This window comes from Lucilia sericata, unplaced genomic scaffold (genome assembly GCF_015586225.1).
Source record: "Lucilia sericata isolate MDLA Ls3-8-SP2 unplaced genomic scaffold, ASM1558622v1 Contig000146F_arrow, whole genome shotgun sequence".
Lineage (NCBI taxonomy): Eukaryota > Metazoa > Arthropoda > Insecta > Diptera > Calliphoridae > Lucilia > Lucilia sericata.
Window position 1 is genome coordinate 47,783 of NW_023994178.1, and position 20,656 is coordinate 68,438.

The 20,656-nt window shown below is 32.2% G+C and overlaps 1 long non-coding RNA gene across 1 annotated transcript in view; it reads right to left on the reverse strand.

Annotated features, from left to right (window-relative positions):
- Positions 1 to 626: 626 nt before the first annotated feature.
- Positions 627 to 20,656, reverse strand: part of LOC119601174 — a 53,553-nt gene continuing 33,523 nt past the window's right edge. Inside the window, exon 2 of the long non-coding RNA XR_005231187.1 lies at positions 627 to 1,130. This is a non-coding gene — a long non-coding RNA (uncharacterized LOC119601174). The remainder of the gene's footprint in view (positions 1,131 to 20,656) is intronic.

Consider the following 20,656-nt stretch of genomic DNA (forward strand, 5'->3'; position numbering starts at 1 on the left):
CACTTTAGTAAATTCCAATATTGGGTAATTAATATATTATTCCAAACAATGCTTCTTTTCCCGATTTATAAGTCAACTATACACAAAATAATTCTCTCTTGGAACAAAAGTTCAACCATCAGAATGCACTACTGGCCATAACATTAATATATGTAATTTCTAAATTCCTAAACATAAAAATTCATTAATTTCCGTATTACATGAAAACGACAATATTACTCTTACCAATAAACTTATTTAATTATGGTATTTTCCTCGTAAACAAATTCCTTGCACTCAAATAAAAAAAAAAAATCTTACTCGTCGAATAACAAAATTTTTAACAAAAATGTTTCTTTTTCTTGCTACCTTCTTTGTACAATTGTATTTTTGAAATGAATTTTCTTCCAAATTTTAAAATTTTTCTGATAAATAAAATCAAAGCCTATTAGATTTGAATTTGAAGTAAATTTTAAGTATTCTCAATACAATATTATATCAAGTACACACTTGAACCAAAAGTAAGTGAAAAAAAATCAATAAAATAAATTAAATACAAATAATCGCCATCACACAGTCCACTATTCCTTGGTAAGAATTTCGTTGTCCATCACTTTAATAAAAAATTTAAAGAAATTCTAATTTTGTTTGTTTTATTTATTCCGTTTCTTTTCATAATCTTTATTAAATTATTCTGAGTACCAAATATATGAGATTTTGATTAGGCTCAGAGAGTTTAACATCGTTTCCTGTTGCCTTTTCCTTAAGAGATTCACCCAAACTCTTGGTCGGATCAACCAGTGACCTATGGATTTTGTTTCGGCTCAGGGAGTTCAGCAACGCTTCCAAATCCAATTTAATCCAAACATTTCTTTAAGCTCAAAGAGATTTACCCAAACATAATGTTTTTTTATTTTGGACACCATCACATTAAAAATCTTATTATTATTTCGTCTCCAAGTAAATTCGTACTTTTTTATTTATAATATTAATAAATAGTTCTTCTCCAATTATTGATGCTTTTTCATCCATTTTTTGTAACATTAATTTTTTAATAGGGAACATGTTATTGAGTGTTTTATAATCTATTTTTTTTTATAACTTTGATCGGCCTTAGTTTCGAACCTTAGTACATATTTGCTTTTGTGATTCTGTAAATTATAAAAAACATTTTTCAAATTTATTTATTTATATACATATTTAAACTTAACATTTATTTTAGATCTTTCTTCAATTTGCTCATTCTGAAAAATATAAATTAAAATTAATATAAAGTTTGATTACGATGTTTTTTTCAAGAAAAAATGTGTAGTGTTGTAATTCTAAACATACCGTTAAATAGATCTAATTTTGTTTATATTCTCTTAATGCATAAAATGTTTGCATTTGTATTTTAATTAACCAATTAACGCCGAATAAGTAAAAATAGAGCAATTTTAGAAAAATTCTAAAAGAGCGATATAAAAAATCTGTGAAGTGATACTTTCAGAAAAGAAAGGTGGATCCGAGTAAAACAAAAATCTGTTTTTGAAATGTTCCAAACACCTCCAAAATCTTGAAAAACGCTTAAAATCCGGTTTTTCGTACCTATAAGCGCTTATACGTCAGTAACTTAGTTGAATCTCAACCGATTTTAAGTTCAAAAAGCAGAAGCTTAAGCCTTTATATATGATGTTTAGATAACTTAGAGAATTATGTGTGCATTTCATCGGCAAACATAGTTTTGATTTTAGTTTTTCACCGTCTTGCAAGTTTGGATATGTTTTTACATAGTATTTTATATATGAAACATTTTATTTATTAATGCAATATAAAACTATATCAGTTCATGAGTAAATAAGTCTTATTTGACCCTAGTCCCCATACAAACTCTCCTTCATAAAATGGCTTTAATTCAATAATTCTATTAATTATATTAATATCGCAATGAAATTCTTCATAAATAACTTTATATACATAAATATAAACCTTTCACAAAATTTTATAAGGATTGGCCCATATTTAACCATGTCCCCCATATAAAGCTTATTTCAGAAAATCAATTTTTGACCAATTTTGTATTAAGAAAAAGATCAATAACGTCGTCAATTGCTAATGGATTTTAAAAAGAAATGTTGCGTTTTACTCATGAGTAGATATTGTTTTCTAATGCATTAATAAATAGTTATGTTCCTATATAAAATACTTTGCGAAAACATCTCCTTCATAAAATGGCTTTAATTCATACAAGCGCAGCGAGCTCTCAATTGAGCTCTCTGGTTTATTTTCCAACACACGTACGTAACTTCCAAACTAAGATAATGAGAGCTTGGAAGTTTTTTGATGGAGTTACACATAGAGAAATCTCTGTTGTTAAACATAAAGATAGGTTCTTGTTTGCCGAAAGTTATTTTTGCATATGAGAATATTTGATATTTAATATTTATTTTAATTTTAAAATATCTCAAGAAAAATTATCAGTAAATACGTAAAAAAAATTTTTTCTGAGTAATTGTAAAAAATAATGGGAATTTTAATAAACGACATAAACTCCTAAACAAATGTAATACCCGCTACTATGTTAATTCTTGATATACAAGCCTATTTACAACATTATCCTGTAAATATTGTCAGTTAATTGATATTTATAGTACTGTATATGAGCGCAAAAGTTGTTGGAGGATATTTTTATACACCTAACGATCCATTATTTGTTTCATTTTTCAAAATCTTCCATTATTTCTTTACTTTTATTTACATGGAGTATATATTAAGATTCATTTTGTATCTAAAATTGCAAATAAATGCATTTCCGAGAGCAATGTTCAAAAATAATAGGCCGTGTTTAAATTTTTTCCAATCCTATTCATAAAAAATCCAGAAATTTTAATGTTTTTTTGTTATTTATAATACAGTACACTGTAAAGTAGTGAACTCACTACAACAAAAACACTAAAAAATTTTGTAAACTTTTCTTTCAGTGCATGGAATGCAAAAACACAAAGTGAAGTAGTGTTAGTGTGGAAAGAAAATTTTACGCTCTGCCGATGTGTGCTTTAATTCAACAATTCTATTAATTATATTAATATCACAATGAAATTCTTCATTAATAACCTTATATAAATATTAACCTTCCACAAAATTTTATGAGGATCGGCCCATATAAAGCTTCTTTCAGAAAATCAGTTTTTGACCACTTTTGTATTAAGAAAAAGATCAATAACGTCGTCAATTGCTAATAGATTTTACTCATGAATAGACATAGTTTTCTAATGCATTAATGAATAGTACGGTTCCTATATAAAATACTTTGTAAAAACATCTCCAAACTTTGAAAACAGTGCAAAAGTAAAATCACAAACACGGTTGCCCATAAAATGCACAGATATTTCTTTACATCATATATGACATTATGAAGGTCTCTGCTTTTGCTTTATAAATCGGTTGAGAAACTTAAAATCGGTTATATTCAACTAAGGTACTGGATTATAAGTGCTGAAATATACAAGAAACCGGTTTTTACGCGTATTTATAGATTTTGAAGGTAAACTTCGGATCCACCCTTCAGAAAATTAGTACCATTACCCAGGTATTTAAACTTTCGTTTATTTTGTCTCACTGCGTAATGTAAGAATCAATCTATGTACATATTTAAAATAATTTTTTCGTTAATATTAGGTGGGGAACTAGTGGGTCAAAGTTGTGCAATTATACAAAATCACAAAATTCGAAAATAAATGGTTCTAGAAAACGTAGGAAGTGGAATTTCCCCTGCCCTCCATGCGTCTAGTAGTTTTTGATGTCCTCTATCAGTGATAAAAATACCCAAGTTATTTCCCCACTTCCCTAAGAAACAAGTATGATTTTGTCGATTGAGTATAAAAATACCGACTTCGGCATATGTAGGTTCTAAAACATATGAATAGTTATTAATTTCATTTTCAAGTAAAAATTTTGTTTCTTTTTTAGAAAATCACAATAAAAGTTTTTGATTGATTGGTCAGTTGTTGCAAGAGAGAAAAATAAGAAAAGAGAAAATTTTATACTCTCGCATTCACTAAAACACAGGGATGGATAATTTTAATTTTGAAATTGTGGTATTTTAATTAAAAGTAATATTTTAGATCATAATTTGTATTTCATTTAAACTTCTTTACTTATATCGATTTAGGAAATCATTTTAGATTAAAATTTGTTTCTTTTTGGAAATTTACCTTTTTAAAAGAAAACTGAGATTTTATTTGTCAATTTTATTTTGAGATTAAATTTAAACCAATTTGCCAATTAGCTAATTAAAATTTAATTCGTGTAAAGGGATTCACATAGCGGTTTTTTAGTGATTACTCAAAGTAATTCATTACATGATCAATTACTTGTAATGTGTAATTGTGCAATAACCAATTACATGTAATTGTAATTGATGTTTTTGCAATTACAATTACATACTTGTAATGTGTAATTGAGCAATAACAAATTGTTATTAGATTATTAATAATTACAAATAACAAGTAATTGTAATTAGAATTCTCCAATTGTAATTACAAATAATTGTAATTAGCAAAACTTCAATTACAAAACTTTAATTACAATAACAAGTAATTTTAATTGGTAAAGCTTCAATTAAAATTATATTGCTTGGAGTCATTAATTTAAAAAAATGTAAATCAGAATCGGAGTTATCATAGAACCTAATGTCGGAAGTGTTTTCAAAAACGACAACAAAGTACATTGGTCTTACAAAGTCAAATTTAATAAAAAATGATGACATTGAATTTTATGAGACCAATGAATTTGTTGATTACACTATGCAACAAAATGAGGGTCATGGTCTGGGGGGTCAAAAATTCTCATGATAAGTACTAGGTTAGAGAATTAAAACCCCCAAACCGTTTGGCGTTGACAGGTCAAACTTTATGTTATCGGTCATTGAAAGTTGCGATTTTTAACACTAAGCTTATTATTACTTTCAGAATTCACTTCAAAAACATTAAGGGTTTTCATTTAAATGCTTATGTTTCCCATTTGTGCAAGTGTGCAAGTTTATTCGATTTGTTTCATGAAACCCCTTTTCAAATTCTGTTCAATTACAATATTTGTAAACATTTTAAAAATATGTCAAATGAAATTAAAAAATAAAAATTTAATTTTTAATCAAAAAATTATAGAAAAATCCTTTTAAAATGTGAATATTCAAGTGCTTTAGTAAAAAAGTGTTCAATACAGAGCGGTTCTATTAAACGCAGAGACTGTTCATCAATTCCCATACAATTCAATTGCGAGAATGGAAACATGCACAGGTTTCACAGTTTACGAGGGTTTTTAACGTTTAAATTAGAACCCTTACTATACCCTACGCCACTATAGTGGGGAGGGTATTATGCGTTTGTGCTGATGTCGGTAACACCCAAAAATATTGGTCCTACACCCACCTTAAAGTATACCAGAATCACTTCCTGAGTCGACTAAGCTATGTCCGTCTATTCGTCCGTCTGTCTGTCCATGTAAACCTTGTGCGCACTCTACATGTCGCAATTTTTGAGATAATTTGATGAAATTTGGAACATGCGCTTCTCCTTTCAAGGACGAATGCTATTGAAATTGGTTGATATCGGCCCATTGTTTCACCTAGCCCTCATACAACCGGACCCCCGAATAGGGCTTTTGACCTCATAATTATGTTAAATGATCTACTATCTCTACAAAAATTGGCAAAATTTAGTTTTATATATGGTTTAGTATTTATAGTGATTTTTGTAAAGATCGGGCATTATTTGACACTAGCCCCCATACAAAGTCACCCTCAGAAAATGACTTGAATGTCCACAATTCACATATAAACACTAGTGTCAAGATTAAATTTGGCACAAATGAGTTTTATATAAACATAATTCCCAACAATAAATTTTATAAGGATCGGCCCAAGTTTTGCCCTAGCCCCCATATAACCGGACCTCCCTATTTGGGTCTTTTAGCTCATAACTTCCCCATGCATCCGGACCTTCCGATTTCGTCCATTTATCTTTTAACTATATCCGGCCCTGCAGCTTTATAGGGAGCAAAGCTCTTGATTGTCCCTTTAACCATGTCAGATGTAATAACTATTTCCGTTCATCTATGTTATTCGATATACCGGGTGGGAAATGACAGTCCATTAGGAGTTTCATTGTCTCCTCCATATCCTCCAGCCTCCTGCCCGCATCATCGACCATAGATTCTGGTTGGACATGAGTTTTGGATAGGAATTTTTTTATCTCGTTTGGCATTTCGAACGATTTACTTATATTCACTAAGTTTATTACGATACTCATCCCAGTATACTGCGGTCTTCTTACGCCGTGTCCGGTTAAATAGTTTGCGAAGAGTCTTCCCAAGATTCCGGATCTCCCCAGTTACCCAGAATTTCTCCTGGGCAGATCTCCGCTCTCGCAGAGGGCAGCTGTCCTCGAACGATTCAACCAGGGCACTTGTGAACGTTTCCACTTTGGCACCTATATCCTCTTTATGTTGACATTGAAAAGTGTCCTGACCTAAACGGTTCTTTAGTAAGGTCCCGAACATTGTCCAATTAGTTTTAGATTTATTCCGAAACTTTATCGGCTTTGGTGGTGGCTTAGTATTTTGAATCTTATGTACCGATGGTCAGAAAAGGAGTGCTCGTCCGAAACTCTCCAATCCTGAATTTCGTTTATAAGCTCTTCTGAACATATAGTTATATCTAATACTTCTTCTCTGATTCTATTGACGAAGGTAGCTTTATTACCTAAGTTCAATGTTATGAAGTCTTTAGTATTAAGGAAATCTATGAGGGCTTGTCCCCTGCGATTGGTGTTTGTACTACCCCAAGCTACATGATGGGAGTTGGTATCACAACCTATTACAATTTTCTTATTTTTCCTTTGTGCCTCTTCAACCAGTTTCATCAGATCCGACGTTGGTGCTAGTGTCGGAGAATTGAAGGGCAGGTAAACAGATGCAAGGAATATGTTGCCACGACCTTGCTTCTGCACCGTTGCATCCGATGTAGGTAATCCTGTTGAGAGGAGAAAACATAAGTTCTTGTGACAGTATCCTGTATCAGCGTAGAAAAGTTGGAAATTTACGTGATTTAATCCAGAAACCTTGTTGCGAATCGTCCAAGGTTCCTGGATTAAAGCTATATGTATTTTACTTGTGTTAATTTTAGCCATCAGAGCGTTGGTAGCTGTCTCGCTCCGATGGAGGTTTATTTGGATAACCTCAATCATGGTCATCCATTAAACTGTCTTCCAGCGAGTTGGTGATCACCTCCTCGCTCTTTGGATTTGACTCCTCCGGGTAGCCTGAAGTGGCTATTAATGCAGTGGGTACTGTTGATGGCACTGTGGTGTCCTTATCAGGCATAGGAATAGCAGTATTTTATTTTTGCTAATGATGCTTTGGGTACTGTCTTAGGTGTTTTAGTGTCCTTGTCGGGGCCGGTTTTGACAGCCCTTTCAATCGGTGCCTTCCCAATTTTGGAAAGGGCAACTACACTTTCTTCTGGCGAGTTAATGGTAACATCCTCGATTTTAGGATTTGACTCCTCAACGTTATCAGTAGTGGATACTGATTCTGTGGTGTTAGGTTTTTTAGTGTCCTTTTCGAGGCTTGTTGTAACAGCCCTTCCAATCGGCACCTTCCCAATTTTGAATATGACAGCTTCAGAGGCGAAGTAAGCCCTACCTTTATTCTTGGCAAGACAAGCCATGGATTTCTGGTCGATACCTATTACAAATAAAGTTCCCTCAGGTTCTTCTTTCCTGTAAAAGACATCCCATTTTTCCACGGCCAGCTCAGCATTTTGACCTCCAAGAATTTCCAGTATACGTTCATTAGCCAGTTTACTTTTATGTAGACAGTGGAGCACCGGAAGCTCACTCTTCTTTGTCAGACCCAGCTTAGCGCCGTCCCAGGGAGGAGGGATACTTTCCACCAAGTTCTTTAGGGTGCTAACACATTGGTGGGATGCCAACCTCAACAACATCACGCCTATGCTGAACTCGCAGCTCTCGCTCTCTATTGGTTGTTTGCCCTTTGAAGCGATTGCATGGTCCACTATCTTATTGTTGACCAGGTCTTCTATTTTACTCTGTTGGTCTATTGGAATTTTGACTGTCGGATTACCGGCATCGTAAACTGCATAGCAGAGATCGTCCCGGTGTCTTCTTCTGGCAACTTTGGCGTAAAATGGCGTCTCTTTTCCTTTTCCTCCGTCTAGCTTCTCCTTCCTCGTTCTTCGGGGGTTCTTTTGAGATACCCATACCTTCGAGGTTGATTTCGCAGACGTGTTCGTCTTCGGAATATCTGGCTTGGCGTTGTCACCCTTACTCGCAGGATTCTCACTTGAGGTTCCTTTGAGTGAAGTATGGCTTGGCTTCGACTGTGTATTAGAAGACGGGGAGCTCTTTTTCTTCTTAGGTTTATTCTGAGTTGTCAAATCCTTGGGAGACCTGATCCTTTTTGCCTCAGATCTTGTGAGAGAGTCCGAGTTTTCCTTTGGAGTGTCGTGGGATGGACTAACTATAATTTCCTGAAGCATCTTTTTCAACTTCCTCCTCTGTGCTCCAGAAAGTCTTTTCTTAGTAATAGGTAGTTTAGCTATGCTATCACTCACCTCTTTCACCATTTGCTTTACTTCATCCTTTTTGGGATTTGCTATAATGGTGTTATTATTATCATCTGAGTATTCAGAGTCGGAGCCCTCACCTATATTTAAAGGCTGAGGTAGCCTATATTTAAAGGCTGAGGTAGCTTAGAGCTCACTCCGAGTACATCCTTCTCTTTCACCCCTATATTTTTGCCAGTGGCATGCTGTACACTTGACGCATTGTCCGCCACGGAGGCCAAGGTACCCACCTCCATAGTAGTATTTTGCTCACGATTGCTGGATGACGACGACACGTGACTCGCGAGTAGATCAACACTTGCCGCCGGTACTGGGTTATTTAGGCCCTGCACCGTAACTTTTATCTTTTTATTTTAATTTTCCATATTTGTTTTTTCCAGTTTTTTGGTCCGCAGGGAATATAATATTCCCAGGTGGTGGAGAATCTGCCCTCCCTCAGCTTAAGTGAAATTAAAGCTGGGAAAGGACAAATGGTCCATCACCACCCCCTATCCGCCACCCGGGGACGCGCTCGGTAGGAAAAACGGGAAAACTCCCCCGAGTATCTCAAATATACGGATTTGATATTTTCTTAATATGGGCGTGGCTCCTCGCTCACTTGAAATTTCAAAATAAAAAGTAGCCTATTACCTATTCTAGACATACAGAAATACGCTGTGAAAATTTGAAGAAAATCGGTTCAGCCGTTTAGTACTCTATAACGTTCAAACATACAAACATATAAACATAGAAACAAACACACATTCATTTTTATACCCTACACCACTATAGTGGGTAGGGTATTATACGTTTGTGCTGATGTTTGTAACGCACAAAAATATTGGTCCTGCACCCACCGATTAACTCAGAATCACTTTCTGCGTCGATTAAGCCATGTCCGTGCGTCTGTCCGGCTGGCTGACTGTCCATGAAAACCTTGTGCGCAAGGTACAGGTCGCAATATGCAGGATATTTTGATGAAATTTGGACCATCGGCCTATTGAAAATTATTGAAATTGAAATTATTGAAATTTCACCTAGCCCCCATACAACCCTAACCCCCGGAAAGAGCTTTTGAGTTCATAATTATGTTAAATATTGTAGTATCTCTACAAAAATCGGCAAAACTTAGTTCTATATACGTCTTAATAATACTACCAATTTTCATAATTATCGGACTTTATTGGACCCTAGCCCCTATACAAAGTTCCCTTCAGAAAATGACTTTAAGGTCAATAATTCACTAATAACCACTAGTATCACGATGAAATCCAGCATACATTACTCTAATGTAAACGTAAAACCATGTACCAAAATTTATAAGGATAGGCCCATATTTACCCTTGTCCCCATATATCCTCTCTTTTAGAAAATCACTTTTTTCAACAAATTGTTAAAATATTTCGGAATTTCGGCTGACTATATGATAGTTTGAATCAAGCTGAGGGAGGGCAGATTGTCCACCACATGGGAATATTATATTACCCGCGGACCAAAAACCGGAAAAAAAAACAACATGGAAAATAAAAATAAAAAGATGAAAGTTACGGTGCAGAGCCTAAATAACTCGGAGAGAGCTCTAAGCTACCTCAGCCTTTAAATATAGGTGAGGGTTCCGCCTCTGAATCCTCAGATGATAATAACAACACCATTATAGCAAATCCCAAAAAGGATGAAGTAAAGCAAATGGTGAAAGAGGTGAGTGATAGCATAGCTAAACTACCTATTACTAAGAAAAGACTTTCTGGAGCACAGAGGAGGAAGTTGAAAAAGATGCTTCAGGAAATTATAGTTAGTCAATCCAACGACACTCCAAAGGAAAAATCGGACTCTCTCACAAGATCTGAGGCAAAGAGGATCAGGTCTCCCGAAGAGTTGACAACTGAGAATAAACCAAAGAAGAAAAAGAGCTCCCCGTCTTCTAATACACAGTCGAAGCCAAGCCATACTTCACTCAGACGAACCTAAAGTCAGAATCCTGAGAGTAAGGGTGACAACGCCAAGATAGATATCCCGAAGACGACCACGTCGGTGAAATCAACCTCGAATGTAAGGGTACCCCAAAAGAAACCCCGAAAAACGAGGAAAGATAGGCTTGACAGTGGAAAAGGAAAAGAGCCGCCGTCTTACGCCAAAGTTGCGATGCCGGTAATCCGACAGGCAAAATTCCAATAGACCAACAGAGTAAGGTAGAAGATCTGGTGAACAATAAGATAGTGGACCACGCAATCGCTTCAAAGGGCCAACAACCAATAGAGAACGTGAGCTGCGAGTTCAGAATGGGCATGATGTTGATGAGGTTGGCATCTCACCAATGTGTGAGCACCCTAAAGAACTTGGTGGAAAGTATCCCTCCTCCCTGGGACGGCGCTAAGCTGGGACTGACAAAGAAGAGCGAGCGAGCGAGGCAGTAAACTGGCTAATGAACGTATACTTGAAATTCTTGGCGGTCAAAATGCTGAGCTGGCCGTGGAAAAATGGGACGTCTTTTACAGGAAAGAAGAACCTGAGGGAACTTTATTTGTAATAGGTATCGACCAGAAATCTATGGCTAGTCTTGCCAAGAATAAAGGTAGGGCTTACTTCGCCTCTGAAGCTGTCATATTCAAAATTGGGAAGGTGCCGATTGGAAGAGCTGTTACAACAAGCCTCGAAAAGGACACTAAAATACCTAAGACCACAGCATCAGTAGCAACTACTGATAACGTTAAGGAGTCAAATCCTAAATGCGAGGGAGATACCACTAACTCGCCAAAAGAAGGTGCAGCTGCCCTTTCCAAAATTGGGGAGGTGTCGATTGAAAGGGATGTCAAAACCGGCCCCGATATGGACACTAAAACACCTAAGACGGTACCCAAAGCATCATTAGCAAGTACTGGTAATTTGGAGGATTCAAATCCTAAAAGCGAGGATGAAATCACTCACTCGCCAGAAGACAGAACAGCAGTGCTGTCCAAAATTGGGAAAGTGTCGATTAAAAAGAATGCTCTTCCTATGCCTGATAAGGCCACCGCAGTGCCATCAATGGTACCCACTGCATCAATAGCCACTTCAGGTTACCCGGAATCCAACGAGCGGGGATGTGATCACTAGCTCGCTGGAAGACAGTTTGAATGGATGACAATGATTGAGGTTATCCAAATAAACCTCCATCGGAGCGAGACGGCTACCAATGTTCTGATGGCTAAAATTAACACAGGTAAGATACATATAGCTTTAATCCAGGAACCTTGGACGATTCGCAACAAGGTTTCTGGATTAAATCACGTAAATTTCCAACTTTTCTACGCTGATACAGGGTCTCGACCGAGAACATGTATCTTATGTCACAAGAATTTATGTTTTGTCCTCTCAACAGGATTATCCACATCGGATGCAACGGTACTGAAGCAAGGTAGTGGCAACATATACCTTGCATCTGTTTACCTGCCTTTCGATTCTCCGACACTACCGACACTACAACGTCGGAGCTAATGAAACTGGTCGAAGAGGCACAAAGGCAAAATAAGAAAATTGTAATAGGTTGTGATGCCAACTTCTACCATGTAGCTTGGGGTCGTACAAACACCAATCGCAGGGGACAAGCCCTTATGGATTTTCTTAATACTAAAGACTTGATCACATCGAACTTAGGTAATAAAGCTACCTTCGACAATAGAATCGGAGAAGAAGTATTAGATATAACTATATGTTCAGAAGAGCTTATATATATATATATATGTATGTATATATATATATATATATATATATATATATATATATATATATATATATATATATATATATATATATATATATATATACAGTGGACGTCCACTAGTACGAATTATATAGTGTCAGGCCCTTTCGTAATACCGAAAAATTCTTATTATTGAACAACACATTTTGTATGTTTAAATTTAAATAATACACATAAAATATTGGATTTTATTTATTTTTGTTTTATTTTTCATAAAAATTACATAACGGAACAAAATATAATAAATGTGTATTATTTTAAATAAATTTCTTGTACATAAACAGGCATAAAAGGGACATACGTATATGAATTGTTAATTTTGAAAGTATCGTGAGTCCAATGGTTGAAATGAGATATAAGTAGAAGGTTTTAAATTTTAATGTTTTTAAAAAGATTTGTGCCAAAGACAATTTGCAATTTACATATGTGTTCTAAAATGTGTTAAAATGTTCAGATTACATAAAACTTTTATTAGAAACTTGAATGGAATATACCACAATTCTCTAATTTATAATTTTCTCTTAAAAATTAGAATAGTTATCCTTAAACCCATTGTTTGGAATGTGGAGTCACACTACTTTCAAAATTAACAGTTCATACATACATATGTATATAAATATCATTTTACTTATTAAAAAATCCATCATTTAACATCGATGTTTATTACTTTGTAAAATGATTCTTACGGCTTTATCAATAACAGCGCTTTTGAGGCTTCAATATTGTTCTCAGCAGAGTTATTGTCTGGAACTAATAAAATACTTTCCTCATTGGCGTTATCATCCAATTTAATTTCTTCTCTTGGGTCATCAAAATTCCAATAAAATAAATTAATAACACTAAATAATTGTTGATTTGTAAATACACATGCAGTAAATTGTGTGTATAGGATTTTTAAAAATACAAAACACTTGTAATAAATACAAAAAAACTTCAAAATTACTGAGCTTAAGGTGAATGATACCGAAATAATAAAATAAAAAGTTCATTCATACGTAAATACAACCAACATTCCCATAAAAAATGCGTTATTCGTACTATCGAACAGAAAAATTGTGACTTTATTCGTACTATAGAGTAGACAATGCAACAATTTTGCAATTCGTATTATTGGACATTCGTAATAAAGAGTATACGTACTATTGGACGTCCACTGTCTATATATATATATATATATATATATATATATATATATATATATATATATGTATGTATATATATATATATATATATATATATATATATTTAAGTTCTTAGTGCAAAATCAATTTATATATACATATATATATATATATATGGGGGCGTGGAGCCCCCATATGAACTAATTAGAAAAAATCGTATATCTTAGAAACTATTAGAGCTAGAATCTTTCAATGGGGAACTTGGCAACTCCCATATGACTTAAATATAAAATTTCGTTTATCTGGGAAACTAACAGAAGTTGAAGTTAGATCCAAGTATCTTGGAAGTGATGTTATTCCGGAAATAACATTCCTGACTAACACTGATTGGAAGATTCTTAGGAATTACGTTCAGGAAACAGAGTTTCTGGACACTGAAAAATAATTCTTTCACTTTTTTTTTTTCATGATAAGGAGCGCACAACAGGCCCGATAGTGACCTAGGTGTATTTCTTCGGATTTGATGTAGTATACATCCTCCTATCGACCTACCTACCTACCATATGATACCCTACAATATGGGTATATTTTAAAAATTATTAATTTTTCATAAAAAATTTGTTGAATTTTAGCTTAATTCCGATGTATTTAATCAATTTATTGATGAAAAACTACATTTCTAAAAGAGGCTTTATATGGGAGATAGGGTCAAATATGGGCCGATCCTAAAAAAATTGGGAAGAGGAATGTAATCTATCTATATAAATATATATATATATATATATATATATATATATATATATCTATATATATATATATATATATATATATATATATATATATATATATATATATATATATATATATATATATATATATATATATATATATATATATATATATATATATATATATATATATATATACATATATATGAACTAATTAGAAAAAATCGTATATCTTAGAAACTATTAGAGCTAGAATCTTTCAATGGGGAACTTGACAACTCCCATATGACTTAAATATAAAATTTCGTTTATCTGGGAAACTAATAGAACTAGATTCTTCAAATTTTGCAGAAATTACTTCAATAATCATCTGAATATTTTGGAGGAAAAAGATCTGACTTTCATCTGGGGAGCTTGAAGCCCCCACATGAATGAAATAGAAAAATTGTATATCTGGAAACTACTAGAGCTAGAATCTTAAAATTTTACATAAAAAACTCTGACATTCATGTGAACATTTAGAGAATAACGGGCGAGCTTTCAATTGGGGGCTTGGCACTACATAAATGAATTAAATACAAAATTTCGTATATCTTGGAAACTATTATATTATTCAAATTTTTCATTGATAGATAGAAATTGGCGAACTTTCAGTAATTTGCTTGGCATCTCTAATATGTAACATATTGTAAATCTAGAGAACTATTGCAGTTAGAATCTTCAAAATCGTTAAGTAGGTTTTTTATTTATACTGCTTTTAGGGTAGCAAAGCACACTGGGTAAAGTTAGTAAATATATAAAAATGAATGTGTGTTTATTTGCATGTTTATATGTTTGAACGTTATAGACTACTAAACGGCTGAACCGATTTTCTTCAAATTTTCACAGCCTATTCCTGCATGTCAGGAATAGGTAATGGGCTACATTTTATTTTTAAATTCCAAGTGGGCGGGGAGCCACACCCATATTAAGAAAATATTAAATTCGTATATTGGAGATAATATAACAGTTAGAGGCCTCAAATTATGTCGGAGCCACTTTAGTGTCAATATGATTATTTAGGACAAAAAGTAGGCGGACTAGCATTAGGGGACGTGGCACCTCCCATATAAATTAGATACAAAAATTCGTTTATCTGGGAAACTAAATTCTTCAAATTTTGCACGAAGATGAATATTTATTCATCTCAACATTTTGGAGGCTTTCATCTGGGGGGCTTGAAGCCCCCATATGAATTAAATAGAAAAATTCGTATATCTTAGAAAATATTAGAGCTAGAATCTTAAAATTTTTCTTGAAGAATTTTGACATTCATCTGAACATTTAGAGAATAACGGGCGGACTTTCAATGGGTGGATTGGCACCACATATATTAATTAATCACAAAATTTCGTGTATCTTGGAAACTCTTATATTCTTTAAATTTTTCATAGATAGATAGAAATTGGCGATGGATAAAAACAGGCGAACTTGCAATTATTTGCTTGACATCTCTCATGTAGCATATTGTAAATCTGGAAAACTATTGTAGTTAGAATCTTCAAAATCGTTAAGTGGGTTTTTTATTTATACATATTGCGTTTAGGGTAGCAAAGCTCACTGTATAGCTAGTTTTATATAAAGGTTAGTTATGCTGAATTTTATCGCGATAGTAATGGTTATAAATAAATTTTTGGACGTTTAAGATATTTTTATCATCCCAGCTAAAAACGATCATATATATATGATTATATATGAACATGTATGAAAATGTATGAAAATGAAATGGGATGATGAAAGTATATGAGTTCAAAAATCAATGTATGTATGTATGTATGTATGTATGTATGTATGTATGTATGTATGTATGTATGTATGTATGTATGTATGTATGTATGTATGTATGTATGTATGTATGTATGTATGTATGTATGTATGTATGTATGTATGTATGTATGTATGTATGTATGTATGTATGTATCTATGTATGTATGTATGTATGTAAATATGTCTGTCTGGAAGGAACTATACCCTGTCTGTCTGGAAGGAACTATACCCTCCAGGAAATGGTACTAGTACTAAACTAGTATTTTACTAGTACCAAAATCACCGGTACTACACCATTTCAAGTTTAAATTGAGAAAATACAAACTCATATTGAGAATTTCAATTTAAAATTTAGAAAATTCAAATTAAAGTTCAGAAATATAAATTAATATTGAGAAAACCCCATTTGAAATCGAGAAATCCAAACTAATATTGAGAAATAATAAAATTAAATTAAGAAATGCAAATTCATATCGAGAAAAAACAAATTGAAATTCAGAATCCCAACATTATATTAAGAAATTACAAATTGAAATTGAGAAATTAATAAATGAAAATAAGAAATTTAAAATTTGTATGAAAATATTTTTCTTATAAAATGTTTAAATAGGATATGGATTTAAAAAAATATAAATTTCAATACAAAATTAGGTTTTCTTAATATTATTTTGTATTTTGTCAATTTCAATTCGTATTATCTCAATATTAATTTCGACTTCTCAATATCAATTGGTTTTTTCTCAATATTAAGTTGAAAATTCAAATTTCAATTTGTTTTTTCTTCATATCAATTTTGATTCCTAAATTTAATTTGGTATGTCTCAATATTAAATTGGATTTCTAAAATTCATTTTGGTGTTTCACAATATAACTTTGGATTTTCTCAAATTAAACTTGAAATGGTGTAGTTTCCAACTGTAAACTTAACTTAACTCAAATTAACATTGAGTGTGTTTGAAAAATTACTAGTACTAATAGTTCTAGACTTTTACTAGTACACTTGGACCAAATTGGGTTCTTTAGAACCAGTTAATTACTAGTTCCAGTGTTTACAAAAAGTCCCCATAATTGGTAATTTTGCTCCTTTTAATCCTCCTGCTTGGTTCCAAGTAAAAATTACTACAAAATTAGTTTTTTTTTTATTGTTTCATTCATAAAAATTAAATGTTGTAAATACATACTGGTTTCTATCCGAACCACCAACATGGGTTATATACATATATGTATATAATGTCCACAAAATTGCATTCAGGTATCGCCTTAAATACATCGCCTTAAATATGAACATTTGCGTATGATAAAATAAATAACTAATTGCAATTTTTAGATTTAACAGACGTACCTTCATAGGGTTCTGCATGCAACTGCACCTAAACAGTCATTCACTATTTATCCTCTGATTTAAAAGAAAATTTTTGTAAATTTCCTTTATTTTATGCAAAATGTTTGAAAATATTAATTTTATAATTTAAATAATTTATTTTTTTCCAACATATGTCAAATAAAAAACAGTCTGCAAGTGGTGCCCCTTAAACTACTTCTAGTACTATTATTTTTTCATTAAAACTCTAACCCCTTTTGTACTAGTGCCTGCAGTACTAGTAATAGTACTAGTGGCTTTTAGACAATTGTCGCTTCATTTCCTGCAGGGTAGGCTTCCTTTCACTTAATTTTTTTCGGAACCACTTTAGTATCAACATTAATATTTTGGGCAAAAAATGGATATAGATTGCGTGGCACACTTATATGGAGTAAATACTAATATTCGTGTGAACATTTGGAAGAAAATGGACGGAAATTTAAAGGAGTAAAATTGTCGAAATTGCATTGGTTGGCGCGGCGTCTCTAATTTGAAGTGCATATATTGTTTTTAGGGTTTTGCCAAAGACTGTCGCACGAAGTCTGGAAATTTGAATCCTTTATATTTTTAACACACTTCTTGTATTTGTATATACAAAATTAGGTAGAAGAATTTTTACAATTCCTTTCTTGATTTTGATTTTATTACACTTGTATGTTCACGCAAAAAGTAGGTAAAAATATATCAAAATTATATTTATTGACATTTGGAAATTTTCCAAAATAGTTGTTTATTAATATGCATATAAAATCGCTAAAAATATTTACAACATTTTCTTATACAAAAATTTTATTTTCCAAATGATCATAATTTAATCACATATAAAAATTTCTTAATGTGGTTAAAAATCTATTTATCATGTTGAATATTTTTCTTTGAATAGAAAGAATGCATTATTACTCATATTCATTCACTAAAATATACGCATGTACCCGCTGCTGTAAATCGCTTGTGCGAGAACACTCGTCAACTATTCAGTAGCGAGTATTTGCTAATGCTTACGTCGGCATCATTGATAAGTAAATGCCCAATACATAAAAGAAAAGAAGTTTATGTTTTTTTATAAACAAAACGCCGGAATCCCAGAAGTAAGTAGGTAAGTACTGTAAATAAGAATTATTTAATTTTTGATAAATTTTAGTGTGAAATAATACTCAATATTTTGAGAAATATGTAATTGAAAAAGAAAGAGCAAATTGATTGTGATAATAGAGGAAGCTACTCCATTCCTTGAAGATCTGGACAGAGTATGTACATATGTATGTAAAATTGGTTGTAAATAAATAATAATTAATAAATATAGTGAAATGCAACTTCGAATTGGTATTACGAACAAACACCATGGAAATGTTAATGAATGAATATGAATATGGAAAACTGACAAAGAACAAATGACAGTGGCAGGTAGCTAGCTGATACATTTGGACACAATTTTGAAAAAATGTAAGTAAATCAGATTTCATACAATTTTAAAATCTTTGAACGCCATTAAAATAACAAAAACCAAATTCCATAAAATAAAGTGTCTTATATTGTTTATTTTCAGATGGTGTACCTGATGGACAAAAACCGTCGGATGAATTCCTTGAGGACAACATGAGATGCGACCCATAAAATCAGCGAATTTTAACGCCGAAAGTTTATAGTTAATAAGTAATATGTAAGTAGTTTAAGAAATATTTAGATTTTTTAATTTATACTTCAACGTTTTCAATTTTGTGTATTTTTATTATTATAATATTATGAATGTATTTAGAGAGTGCGTAAAAATAATTTTAAAATAATAAATTATACATACTATATGTATGTACATGCATATGTACATACATACATATGTACATATGCATTAATGTAAAAATATGTGTATATTTTATATGGGAAAAGGGGAAATATATGAATATATATGAATATGTATGAACATATATGGTCATATATCGCCAAATTTCGGATCCGAACATATATGGAGCTTCATGTATAAACATATATGGTCCCATATATGAACATGTATGAATATTTTTAGCTGGGATTATAAAAATCGGCATGGTCATTTTTGCTTATATAAAACTTTGTTGGGCCAATTTTTGGTGAGATAGTAGTAGACGAGTTCTGTGTAAATTCAACACACTTGTGAGAACTCAAGTCTCTCACAATGCTTCAAAACTTTTTCGCGAAAATAACGGGATAATAGGACTTGAAAGACAATTTTTCACAAACACATAACGTTTTTTATTTTTTATACAATTTTATCGCATTATACCCGAAATGTTTTTATTTTTCACAAACTAAAAAAATATTTTTTTTTTAATTTTTTTGATAATTAATTTTTGTGTGTTAAAATTAAAATTGATAAAACAAAGTTGTAAATTTTGGCATTGAAAATGAAAAAATTATTTAAAATAAACTTATTTTTTCCAAAAAACAGATTTAAAGTCCGTAAAATATATTTATTAAATGTTTACTGATCAGATGTTGGCAAAATAAATTTAAAAATCTGCGAATGTAGAAATTTAAATGTTATTTATTTTTCCTAAAAATTTTATGTACGATTTTATGCAAGTATGCATGTTTGGAAGAGTGGTGAAAGTGGTTGGAGCTCCAATACTTATACAAAAATTCTACCAATACATTCTTAGAGTTAGGTACCGAATGACAACTCCTTTAGGTACCAACTGACAAGCCCCAATTTCTTTATATTCTTTGCCAGTAACTTTATAATAGAATAATTTTTAATTTGCTCTCAATCAAAAAAATATCCAGAAAAGTACGCGAACGCTAATTTACAACAAATTACAACTTTTGTTTATAAATAAAGATTTGCTAAAATTCCAATCGCTAACAAATCACCAATAAAACAAACAACTGAAAATATGATTTTTGTGGATATTAAAACATGCTTTAGGATAAGAATTAAAACAATTAAGTTATTTCCAAGGGGAATTCAGATAAGGTGGTGGCAGTTCGGCAACAACAAAATTTTCCATGTAATTTGTTTTTGCATTTGATACGCACTGATGTCAGTGATGTTTAGGGAAAAATTATATACCGGATGAAAGAATCTTTGTTGTAAATGCAAAATTCTACTCCGGCGGAGAAATTTTTAAGATTTACACACATTATATACACAGTTAAAATAGAATACAATTTATTAAATTTTTTTTAGATCTCAAAATTTGACCAAAACGTATTGGGACAGCTGCCACCGGTCGTGTAAATACCTCATGTAGGTTTGTTATACAGTAGTTTTCCGATTTAAAGAACCCATATGTTGTCAGGCCTGTTCGTAAAATTGAAAAGTTCGTTATATGCAGTACTAACTAAAAC